We start from the raw sequence: 12,028 nt of genomic DNA, 5'->3' as shown, positions 1-12,028 counted from the left end.
AGTGATTAAAAATTATTGCTTCTAGCTAACCACCCTATTGTGTTCACATTTTTCTTAGACGTGTATTTCTTCAATAATATGTTTCACCTACATGTTACTATTGAATCTTGTTTCATTTTTACATGAAGTTAAACATATTTGGCAAGAAAAAAAAATAAGCAGGAAAATAATAAAAACAATAGTAAAATAAATTGTCTGAAAAATTGCATTTGTTTCTTCTAGTTGATGTATATAAGGGTTTTATACCTGGTTTCTTTGTTCACTTTATAATCAGCTAAAAGTGCAACAGCTGTGTTGTTTAACAAGGATGAGTCACTGGTATTTTTAGAAATACGAAACATTTAATAAGAATAATCCAGATATATTTCAGCTGCAGATAAACTCAGAATGAATGAATCTTTTGAGTTAAATAGTTATTTCCAAACACAAACAATGCACAAAATAAGCAAATAGCTGACACTGGTTTTAGACTTTTTATTTTAATTTTATTTATCATGTAATTATTATATGCCATGGTTATTATCTGCATATCATCACCAGTAGAAAATGATAGATCAGACTCAGAATTGAAGGCTGCCATTTTGTCTGATTGATATTTCAATGTTTTCTGTTTCAGACGTCACTGCAACATATGCTGAGATCAACCACCAGGCTAAAGCCAATAGAAAGAACAAAGGTAGAGATATATTGTTGAAGCGTTATTGTTGTTGTTGTTGTTGTTGTGTGTGTATTATCATAACTAATGTGCATCATCATCTTCTTGTTGACAGAAAGACGAAGTCCTGCAGCCACAAATGAAACGGTTTATTCTGGCATCAGGTCAGGAGCAGCTCTGGACGTCGACTCTGCCATGTAGGCTGCAGGAAGTTTTGGTTTATAACAGGATTTATGATGTGGATTACGCTCATAACCTTCTTTTGTGTTCTGGTTACAAGTCTTCAAAAAAACCTGTATTAGCTGAACAAACAAACACTGTCTGAAACTGAAGTATAAAATAAATATAACACACACTCAGTAGTGTGGACAGAAATGCTTTGCATAATCCAGTATAGACAGGCAGTACTGTACATATTTTTCATATAATTGATCTGGAGATCCAATCTAACAAATTCAGTCCGTTGCTGTTTGGTTACATAGATGCATCAATATTACTTCTTATTTTTGCTTTAGCTTCCTAAACTAACTTTTACATGAGTGATGGTTTTTATCTTGTATATTAAATACCTTTTGGAGCTGAGCAAAATAGTATTTACTAAATAAAATATTCTCCTACACTTTTAAACTGTTGTAAATATAAATTTTCATCTGTTTTTGCAATATCACTTTTGTCTTTTTGACACAAGCAATGCTGATTTGTCTCGGTATTTTATATGTTAAATACTCTGTAGCTTTTTAAATGCTTAACATGTATTCACTGAAAATAAACTGTTACACATCAAATATACCAAATGGTTGTCAAATTAAACTGAGTCGTCTGCCAACTAAAAAATACATATGACGCGGCATATTAGCTTAGCATGTTAGCTTAGCACAAATAATGACTCAGAGAGCTTTGAAGCACATATGTTTTCTTCTGAAACTAGAAAAAATGAGACACTTTTTATTGTCAGTTGGTTGGAAAATTGAGATTAAAGCACCAGGAAAGAAGTTCCAGACCTAAACTCTGAAACAATCTGCAGTCTGTATTCAAAAGCCACAGGAGAGCAGTGCTGAGTTGTCATACCACTAAAGAGAACTTCTGTTTCCTTGGTCAACACTTCTTGAGGAGGATGTGACCTCTTGGTGGAAGATCTGGACTAACGTGAAATATTTAGCACAGAAAACTGCAAATTAAATGCCACCAGAAAACCAAATACTTTTCCATGACGTCACAGCTACAACCCTTAGCAGAGCTGCTAACGGCTTCTTTACGCGGAGCTAAGAAATTAAGATATATCATATTGTAAATTAAGCTAAAGTTAGGATCAAGTTAAAGTTCAGTGTATGGTGTAGGTTTGACTGATATTATCATTAGAAAGGAAGACTTGCCATCCTTCTTACAACCTGACAACGAAAAACAAAACACATGGAAACTTTTTTTCACTCTCTGTACTTTTATTATTTTAAATAGATTTAATTTTTTTTAATCTATTTAAACTCCAAACTATTTCACAGTGTCTGATCTCATGTCTGTTTTTTCACACCTACAGACTTTATATATCTGTTGTAGGTGAGATCATTCTCACCCATCACTTGTTTTCAGATGAAAAGGGGATTTTATGGTTTGTTTGCCAGAGAGTTCGCACGCAACACAAACCAAGTAGAGGATTAAACATTTAAAACTATTCATGTGTTACAATAATAGTGTATTCGTTTATTTTAAGTAAATTTCTTTTTTTAATGATGTCTACAAAGAAAGAAAGAAAGAAAGAAAAAAGCAAAAGAAACATATAAGAAATACAGATGGTGGAGACGGACCATAAACACACCTGAAGCTGAAATCAGCAGAAATAACGAAGAAAGCAGAGATATAACTGTGACACAAGGAGGAATCTACAGGTGTGATGGAGAGAGAGGAAATCCCTCTTTCTACAGCCAACCAAGCAATGATGTTACCATAGAGATAATGTGTAAGTTTCTTTTTCAAAACTGTTAGAAATTAAAACAATGAAATTTAAACGTCTCATGTGATTTAATGTTTCTATTCATATCTGATGGAAACAGTTTCTAACAAGGTTTCTGTGACTCGAGGACCAAACCGGCCTCAGATGTTCAGTGGTGAGACGATCACTCTGACATGTGAGGTCCAGGGAGGAGAAACCACTGAGTGGACGTGTGAATGGAGTAGAGATGGGTCAATAATACACAGGACAAACAGTAAAGACTGGACTTTCAATGCCTCTGAGTCCAGCAGTGGAGACTACATGTGTCAGTGTAGAAGCAGAGACGACTCGTATTCTTCAACACAGTGGAGTGAAGCCATAACAGGTGATTTAATTGTTGTTTTTTCTNTTTGAAATCTGCAACTATTTTCCCCTCAGATTGGAGGAAAAGAAAACAAACATCAGTGCATTTCTGACATTATTATTTTTTTAGAAAGTTACAAAGTTCAAACAGTGGAGTATCAGTTGGAGATGCAGCACCTGATACAAAATCAATTAGAAAGCAATTTTCAATAATGTCAAAGTAAACTTTTAACAATAAAAAACATAAAAGAAAAGCGTGTTCTAGTTTATGTCCTGACAACAACAGTGAGCATGATTTATCTCTGGGAATATTGGAGGAGAACAAAAAAATATCAAACTCGACTTCTTCTGTCAGTGACTTGTGCTTACAGATAGTAGCCAGCAGATGGTGCTATTAAGTAGTATTTTTTTTTCAGAGTTCCAGAAAAAGGCTGGATGTCCGGTGATCCAGCCAGGAAGAAAACTTGTGTCTGCAGGATTCTGCTGCTTCACATTAACCTGCTCCATCCAGATTGATTGGCTGTGGTGGAAACGGCAGCAGAACATCTCACACATCCGTCATCAAGCTCAACATCCTCCTCCTCACTTAAAACACAGCTGCTGCCTGCAGCTGCAACAACCATGTCAGCTTAGCACAAACAACTATTCAGGGAGCCTAGAAACACATATGATTTATTCTGAAAATAGAATAAATGGGGCACTTTTTAGTGTCAGATGAATGGAAAATTGAGTTTTAAACTGTCAGCAGCAGGAAGAAATTGTTGTTTCAGAGACGACAGGACTTTGAAACAAAGTACTGCAGTCTGTATTCAAAAGCCACAAGAGGGTAATGCTGAGATGTTATACCATTTAAGAGAACTCCTGTTTCTATGGTCAATACGTCACTGAAGATGAAGCTCAGCACATTTGCAGTTGTATTTATAGAGTTTCTGCAGGACACTGTAATGTCTCCTCGTCTCTTGGTGGAAGATCTGGACTGAAGTGAAATATTTAGTGCAGAAAACTACAAATTAAATGCCGTCAGAAAACCAAATGCTTTTCCACGACCTNTATGTTATCTAAACACATGTATGAAAATATGACTTTTGAAATTCGGTTCATCGTTTAATTCTGTTGTCATTGATCTAAATGACTTTTTATTTTTTATCTTCTCCAGTTTCGTGCTGCATCAGGTAAGTATGAAATATCAGTTTTCTTCATCTTAGTCATAAACTCTTGATCTTTTTTTAAATTAAATTTAATCCACTTCAATATTTTTAGGTTATTTCAGTCTGAAGGCAGCAGCCAGAGGCCGACCACTGATCATGAAGTGAACCGGACTGAAAGTGATTACAGCTCTCTGCTGCATGGTTAGTCACACAATAAATGTAACATTAACTTTTTGTATTTTATTTCGCCATGATGACACAGTTTTATAAAATGTATAAAAATCTCAAAGTGTCTACTTTAAGTCATTCAGTCTGACAAACAAAAAACAACAAAGTTAAACACCTGAATATTTTGTTTTCTGAGCTTCAACTTTATGTCAGAATTGATCTACAGATATTATGACTCTGCTGTTCAGTATGATAACATATAATTATATTATTAACATGAGTTTGATTGACAAAAAAAAAAAAACTATTTAAGTTTGTAACAAACTGACAATTATCCCCATCAGGAATGAAAGAATTAACATGGTATATAAACAAGTACAAAATAGATCTTATTATTTTACATAATTGCATTCAGATCCAAACTTTTCTTTGATATTTTTTAGGCACCACGTCTGTGTATGAGACGATCCATAACCGTGGAGCCACTGGAAACGGTAAAGTATTAAAACAACCCAAGTCATTAAAGGAGACTGATTACATGTGAATCAGATCAAACACCAGCTGTCAAATACTCAGAGTGATATTAAACTATTTTAAAGTATCAGGAGGTTAATAGAAAAAAATGTTCAGGAGATTTTGAAACACTAATTCATGTTTTCTATGTGTTCATGTTTCTCTTTTACCAGAGAGGCCTCCTGATCCAGCAGACGGTTCTGTTTACGTTAACGTGAGACCAGATAATTACAGCTCAGCATGAAGGTCAGATAAACACCTGATTGGTTAAAATGTTACCCATCATTTTTTTTTCTCTTCAATTAGGAACATTTCCTGCATTTAGCAGTTCTACTTAGATTTCTGTTGTTTAGCTGTGAATTCATGACTGTATCCCATCTGTCTTTATTTTCTGTAACAGTATTTTCTTATTCTGACAATGATAACAGGCTGTTTTTTTATTAAAGTATCATATGGCTCCGGTTTTTGGTTTAGGCTAAATAAATGTATCATTCATTTCAAGTCTTTATTGTCCAGTGAGTTTGTTTTACATTTTTAAAGCAAACTTTTCAAAAGTTTTAAGCAGCACCTGTTTCTAGTACACATTTTCTGAGACACTATACATATGAGGCTGATTTGAAAAATGCATCTTCTCTGTTTGCAGGAAAGTGGAGTCGAGCAGCAACAGAAGCTCCAGTTTGTTCTCACGTTAAGAAAAGCTGTGGGTAACTCTGCTGGTTTGTTCTGCAAGAGTTCGACTCATTCTGTTTTTGTCATTATATGTCGTGATGATGATTGTATTTCTCTTGTTCTACAATGCAAGATGCTTCAATGTTAAATCTCTGCAATAATCAAAAGTGTTATATTTGTACCTTTGTAATCATATGTTAAAAATTAGCCGAAGATGAATAGATCTAAAGTTTGCAACATTCCAGTGAGATAAAACAAATGATAAAAATTACAAACTCCATTTTTATTCATGAAACATTTGTAACTTCTACAACTTTCCTCTTCGTAATAAATATGAGACTGTGATTCAGTTCGCATATTGGTGCCTGTCTTTAATGAAATGTGCATAAGGATATACATGATATTGATATTGTCTCAACAACACATTGATGGTATTCAGGTATATATTAAATAGTATAATGTTTCAAAATGGTCTTATTTGTCTTTCTGCAGGACAAACGAATGAGAAAATGTAAAATTTGACGTTAATTGTAAATTAGCAAATATAATATCCTAATCAATCACATATTTTATTATATTTGACAAGTTTGATACATGGAGCTGTTGTGGATGTTTTGAAATGTTCAGTATTGTCAAAAATAATTATAATTACACACAAACATAAGTACCATGCTACAGGAAAAAAAGCAAAACATTATTTATTGAAACTGAGAATTCTGGGAATGAAACTTGTTAATTCCCAATGATACACGTTGTATTCTGTCCGTGACTTGTGTTTACAGGTAGGAGCCAGCAGATGGAGCCATTAAGTCGTAGTTTTATTTGTCAGCGGTCCTGAAAATGGCCGCCAGTTCAAATATGTGAAGCAGGAAGAAAACTTGTGTGTCTGCAGGATTCTGCTGCTTCACATGAACCTGCTCCATCCTGTTTGAATGGATCTGATTCAGGGATTCAAGGATTTTTTATTGTCATACCACCTTGATAGTTTGTGGTACAAAATTTGTACTCAGGTCCCAGATTAAAAATATACTACACAACAAAATAAATAGATAAATAATTATATAAATAAATAAACAAATGAACAATAAATTAATTTAAGTGATATGAATATAGTTATATGTCTGTGTGTAAATAATCTATGGGATGAAGCTGTATTTGGTGCAGCTTGAGTTCAGCAGCCTGACTTCTGAAGGGAAGAAACTGTTCCTCAGCCTGGTGGTTTTGCTCTGGATGCTCCTCAGCCTCCTGTCTTAGGGGAGCGGCTGGAACAGCCTGTGTGCAGGATGGGTGGAGTCCTTCCTGAGGAGGAGCGCCCTCCTCCTGCATTTCGAACTGTGTAGAGGTCCGAGGTGGAGGAATGGCTGCTCCCCGCAGTCCTCTGTGCAGTCTTGACCACCCTCTGCAGAGCCGCCATCTCAGTAGCAGTGCAGCTGCTGTGCCACACGGTGATGCAGGTGCAGAGAACGCTCTCCACCACACAGTGATAGAAGCTCCTCAGGAGTGAGTTCCCAAGTCCAGCTCTCTGCAGTTACTGCTGTTTTACTGTCTAAAATAAAATAGAAAGCAATTTTTGTCAAAGTAAAATATTAACAATAAAAAACAGAAAAGAAAAGCGTGTTCATGTCTTGGTAACAAAAGTGAACATTATTTAATTTGGGAATCTTCGAAGGGAACAAAAAAATTCCCACCAGACTTTTTCTATCAGTGACTTGTGCTTACAGATAGTAGCCAGCAGATGGTGCTATTAAGTAGTAATTTTTTTCAGAGTTCCAGAAAAAGGCTGGATGTCCGGTTATCCAGCCAGGAAGAAACTTTGTGTGTCTGCAGGATTCTGCTGCTTCACATTAACCTGCTCCATCCAGAGTGACTGGCTGGATGGAGCCAATCTCCATCCAGCCAATCATGGAGATTGGATCGATGGATCTCACAAATCCATCATCAAGCTCAACATCCTCATCCTCACTGAAAATACAGCTGCTGCCTGCAGCTACAACAACCATGCTAGCTTAGTAAGACCAACAATTCAGAGAGCCTTGAAACACATATGATTTCTTCTGAAACTAGAATAAATGGGAAATTAAAACAGCACAAAAAAGTGCCAGACCTAAACTCTGAAGCAATGGTCTGTATTCAAAAGTCACAAGAGGGCGATGCTGAGTTGTTATACCATTAAAGAGAACTCCTGTTTCTATTGTCAACACTTCTTGATCAGGACGTCACTGAAGATGAAGCTCAGCACATTTGCAGTTGTATTTATAGAGTTTCTGCAGGACACTGTAATGTCTCCTCGTCTCTTGGTGGAAGATCTGGACTAAAGTGAAATATTTAGTGCAGAAAACTACAAATTAAGTACCATCAGAAAAGCATGCTCTGCTAACACATGCTGGGTTAGCAGAGCTGCTAACGGCTTCTTTACGCTGAGTTAAGAAATTAAGAGAGGACATATTGTAAATGAGGCTATAGTTAGGAAAAAGCTAAACATCAGTGTATGGTGTAGGTTTGACTGAACGCCCCTAAATAAAATACAGAAACTTTTTTTTCACTCTGTACATTTTTAGAGTTTCTTCTTAAATCTATTTAAACTCCAAACTATTTCACAGTGTCTGATCTCATGTCTGTTTTTTTCCATACCTAAGACCTTATTTATCTGTGGTAGGTGAGATCATTCTCACCCATCACTTGTTTTCAGATGAAAAGGGGATTTTATGGTTTGTTTGCCAGAGAGTTCGCACGCAACACAAAAATAAAACATTTAAAACTCTTCATGTGTTACAGTAATGCTGTTTTCAGTTTATTTCAAGTGAAATTTATTTTATGGTTTCCAACAAGCAAAAGAAGCATATCTAATGAATTTGCATTTATTAAGCCTTTCAAAAAAACAACAAAAAAACAACAACAAAAAAAACCCCACACACAGTTCTGTGCTTCTTTTACCACAACTTCTCATCATTGGAGCGGAAGCATCACAGAAACTCAGTGCAGTGATGTCAGTGTTTAAAATAAACATCGTCCTTCATTCTCAGATAAAACGTTGATCCTGTTTCAGACGGCTCCATTTCTCTAGAGACGTTTCAGGGGCAGCATGTTATGAAAGGAAGATTATTGGAGCAAAGCAGAGCAACAGCTGGTTTCAGGTTGAGGTCAGGATGGGGAACACCTCACCCAGTGTTCTGGTCTCACTCTGTAAGTAGATCCACTTTATCCAGATGGATGATGCTCATTAGAACAACACCATCTTTGACATCTAGTCTGCTGTAATATCTACTTTATCTTCCATTGTAATTTTGTAGCTTTACTTAGTGTAAACATTTGTTCATGATGTCTTTGCCGCTGGCTGGCTGGCTTACCAGTAGAGATGAGTGTGAAGTTTCCGTAGCCGTGCAGAACGTCTCCAGATGTTCTGTCTTCAGCCAGGGTGTGAAGTTTTTAAAATAAAGTTTTAATTCATCAGAAAAACAACAATAAACTAAAACATTTGGTCGTTTTCGTAAGAACAAATACATACTCAATATCTTTATAAGAAATTTGTTCAACAGGTAAAGGGAGTCATAGCTGAATGTGAGGGTGAGGCAAAGATGTTTGGTTTAATTTAACTAATTTATTATTTACGCTGATGAACTTTATTTCAGTGCTGAACACACTCCTCTGCTGTGGACAAACTCACGGTAACTTCAGCTTTTAATCTGTAGTTTTATAATTTATCCTCTCAGGAACAGAATCCAGTTGATCTTTTATATCAGATGTTATTCTGAGTTTATCTTTTAATTTTTATCTTGATGTGTTTTTGTTACAAACTAAAAGAGAAACGTGCTGAATGTTGGTTCTATTGTAGGTGCTGGGCTGACTATTGAGCCCAACTCGTCAACGTTTTATGTTGGAGAATCTTTTACATTTAACTGTGACATGAATGCAGGAAAAGACACTGACTGGCAATACCGGTTAATAAGGAAAGATGAAGAAGTTTTTGACTATCAGTCTGATAAACGTTTCATAGTTAAACGTCTGAATACTAGACATAGTGGTGAATATCAGTGCTGTCGTCGCTGGAGGAACACCTCGTATGGAAAAAAGTGCAGTAATATTGTCACTGTTACTGTCACAGGTAAGACCTGAATATTTTAAAGAATTACAAAGATTTATATCAGCCCTAAAAAACATGCATTTGCTTACTGTATTTTATTTCATAATTTCAAGCAGATTCATTTGTTTATAAATTGTGTGTGAAATATGACATACATAATTACTGGGTTTAATTTTTATGGAAAAAAATTCAGTCACAAGTAAAATAAAGAGCAACATATAAGAAAATATGACTTACTTTTCCTTATAGACTTGCTTCATTGTAGAGTTAACCTCATTATCTGTTCAGGAAAAATAATGTACATTTTCATGTTAGTTAGTTAAATAATTTCAAACTAATTGTGTTTTCTTTTTTAATTTAATTTCTTTATAATAAGCAAAGACAACAAAATGAAATACTCTTAACAATAAGTGTTTAATTAAGGTGTTTTTTATCAAATCAAATATTTGTTTTTATAACAGCAGATAAACTTACAGCCAAACTGACAGCAGGTTCAACAACCATACCAGTAGGGGGCAGTGTGACAGTGAACTGCTCAGTGGAGCCCTCTGGTGGATGGAAATACAGGTGGTGGAGACGGACCTCAGACACACCTGAAGCTGAATTCAGCACAAATAATAAAGAAAACAGAGAGATCACTGTGAGACAAGGAGGAATCTACAGGTGTCAAGGAAAAAGAGGAAATCCCTCATTCTACAGCCATTCAAGTTATGAGAAAACCATAGAGATAACTTGTGAGTTTCTTTTTGATAACTGCCAGAAACTACTGCTACTGAATTTTTTAAAATGTGATTTAATGTTTCTCTCCATATCTGATGTTAACAGTTTCCAACAAGGTTTCTGTGACTCAACAACCAAACTGGCCTCTTGTCTTCAGTGGTGAGACGATCACTCTGACATGTGAGGTCCAGGGAGGAGAAACCACTGAGTGGACGTGTGAATGGAAGAGACCTGGGTTTGTTCTACAGAGGACAAACAGTACAGCCTGGACTTTCATTGTCTCTGAGTCCAGCAGTGGAGACTACATGTGTCAGTGTAGAAGCAGAGATGACTGGTTTTCTTCAACACAGTGGAGTGAAATCTTCACACTGTCTGTATCAGGTGATTTGCTAAATTTGAAAATGTGGCTGATTTAGTCCATGGTTGAATTGTCAGTATTAATGCTAAACTCACACACACACACACACACACACACACAAACACAAACACACACACACACACACACACACACACACACACACACACAGTGATTCAAACTTTCTATTAGAAAAAAGTTTCTATGTCAGGTTTACTTTTCTGAAGTCTCACAATAATCCGAGGTTGTTAATCTTTATGGCTTAAACGATGAGTAACTATCAGAATAATTCATATTAATGAAGTTCTACTTTGTTGACACATTTTCAGTAAATTCCCAATCTACTCATTTATTTTAGTTAACGAGACTGTAGTTTGTTCTGCTTGTACAAATCTTGTATGTTTTTTTTTAATTATTGAAAAATTAACCAATTTTCATTCACGTTAACAGCAGATAAACCCACACCCAAACTGACAGTAGATTCAACAACTATACCAGTAGGGGGCAGTGTGACACTGATCTGCTCAGTGGAGCCCTCTGCTGGATGGAAATACAGATGGTGGAGACGGACCTCAGACTCTTCTTTTGTTGAATTCAGCACAAATAATAAAGAAATCACAGATATCACTGTGACACCAGGAGGAATCTACAGATGTGAAGGAGAGAGAGGAAATCCCTCTTTCTACAGCCATTCAAGCCGTGACGTCACCATAGAGATAATGTGTAAGTTTCTTCTTCAAAACTGTTGAAACTAAAACTATGAAATTAAAATTTCTCTTGTGATTTGATTTTTCTGTTCATGTCTGATCGAAACAGTTTCCAACAAGGTTTTTGTGACTCGACAACCAAACCGGCCTCTTGTCTTCAGTGGTGAGACGATCACTCTGACATGTGAGGTCCAGGGAGGAGAAACCACTGAGTGGACGTGTGAATGGAGGAGAGATGGGTCAATAATACCAGGAACACACAGTAAAGACTTGATGTTCAATGTCTCTGAGTCCAGCAGTGGAGACTACATGTGTCAGTGTAGAAACAGAGACGACTGGTTTTCTTCAACACAGTGGAGTGAAACCATAACAGGTGATTTAATTATTGTCTTTTCTGAACAGATTGAAGGAAAAAAAAGTGTTCCTCATATGTTGGACTAAAAGAAGTTTCTTCTTTGGACAGACCAGAATAAATTTGTCTATTCCCCATCTGAGTTATGAATTTTTAACCGTAGAAAAAAAGTAGCAGATTTTTTTGTTCACTTCCTTTAACAAGTTACAGTAATAAAACCACAACTGCTATAATTTGTGCTGCTATGTGCACATTTTTCCCAAAGTTGTTTTTTTAGGTATCTAAAGAATAAAACAGAAAAGGTCTCCGAGTTCAGTTTACTACTGAGTGTTCATCAAATTCAGTCAGATTCCTCTTCTTTAAATGTCCT

General features: G+C 35.9%; 2 long non-coding RNA genes across 2 annotated transcripts; both read left to right on the top strand.

The window, feature by feature from the left end:
• The first annotated feature begins 4,230 nt into the window (after window positions 1–4,230).
• Window positions 4,231–5,080, top strand: LOC107837532 (uncharacterized). The gene is made up of 3 exons (XR_001663552.1): window positions 4,231–4,294; window positions 4,705–4,755; window positions 4,948–5,080. It is a non-coding gene; the product is annotated as an uncharacterized LOC107837532 (long non-coding RNA).
• A 3,380-nt stretch (window positions 5,081–8,460) lies between these two features.
• Window positions 8,461–9,349, top strand: LOC107837529 (uncharacterized). Its single transcript, XR_001663547.1, has 3 exons — window positions 8,461–8,626; window positions 9,073–9,108; window positions 9,276–9,349. It is a non-coding gene; the product is annotated as an uncharacterized LOC107837529 (long non-coding RNA).
• The last annotated feature ends 2,679 nt before the right edge of the window (window positions 9,350–12,028 follow it).

Source organism: Poecilia formosa, unplaced genomic scaffold, assembly GCF_000485575.1.
Source record: "Poecilia formosa unplaced genomic scaffold, Poecilia_formosa-5.1.2 Scaffold149, whole genome shotgun sequence".
Lineage (NCBI taxonomy): Eukaryota > Metazoa > Chordata > Actinopteri > Cyprinodontiformes > Poeciliidae > Poecilia > Poecilia formosa.
This window is presented reverse-complemented; position numbering and strand designations above follow the sequence as displayed.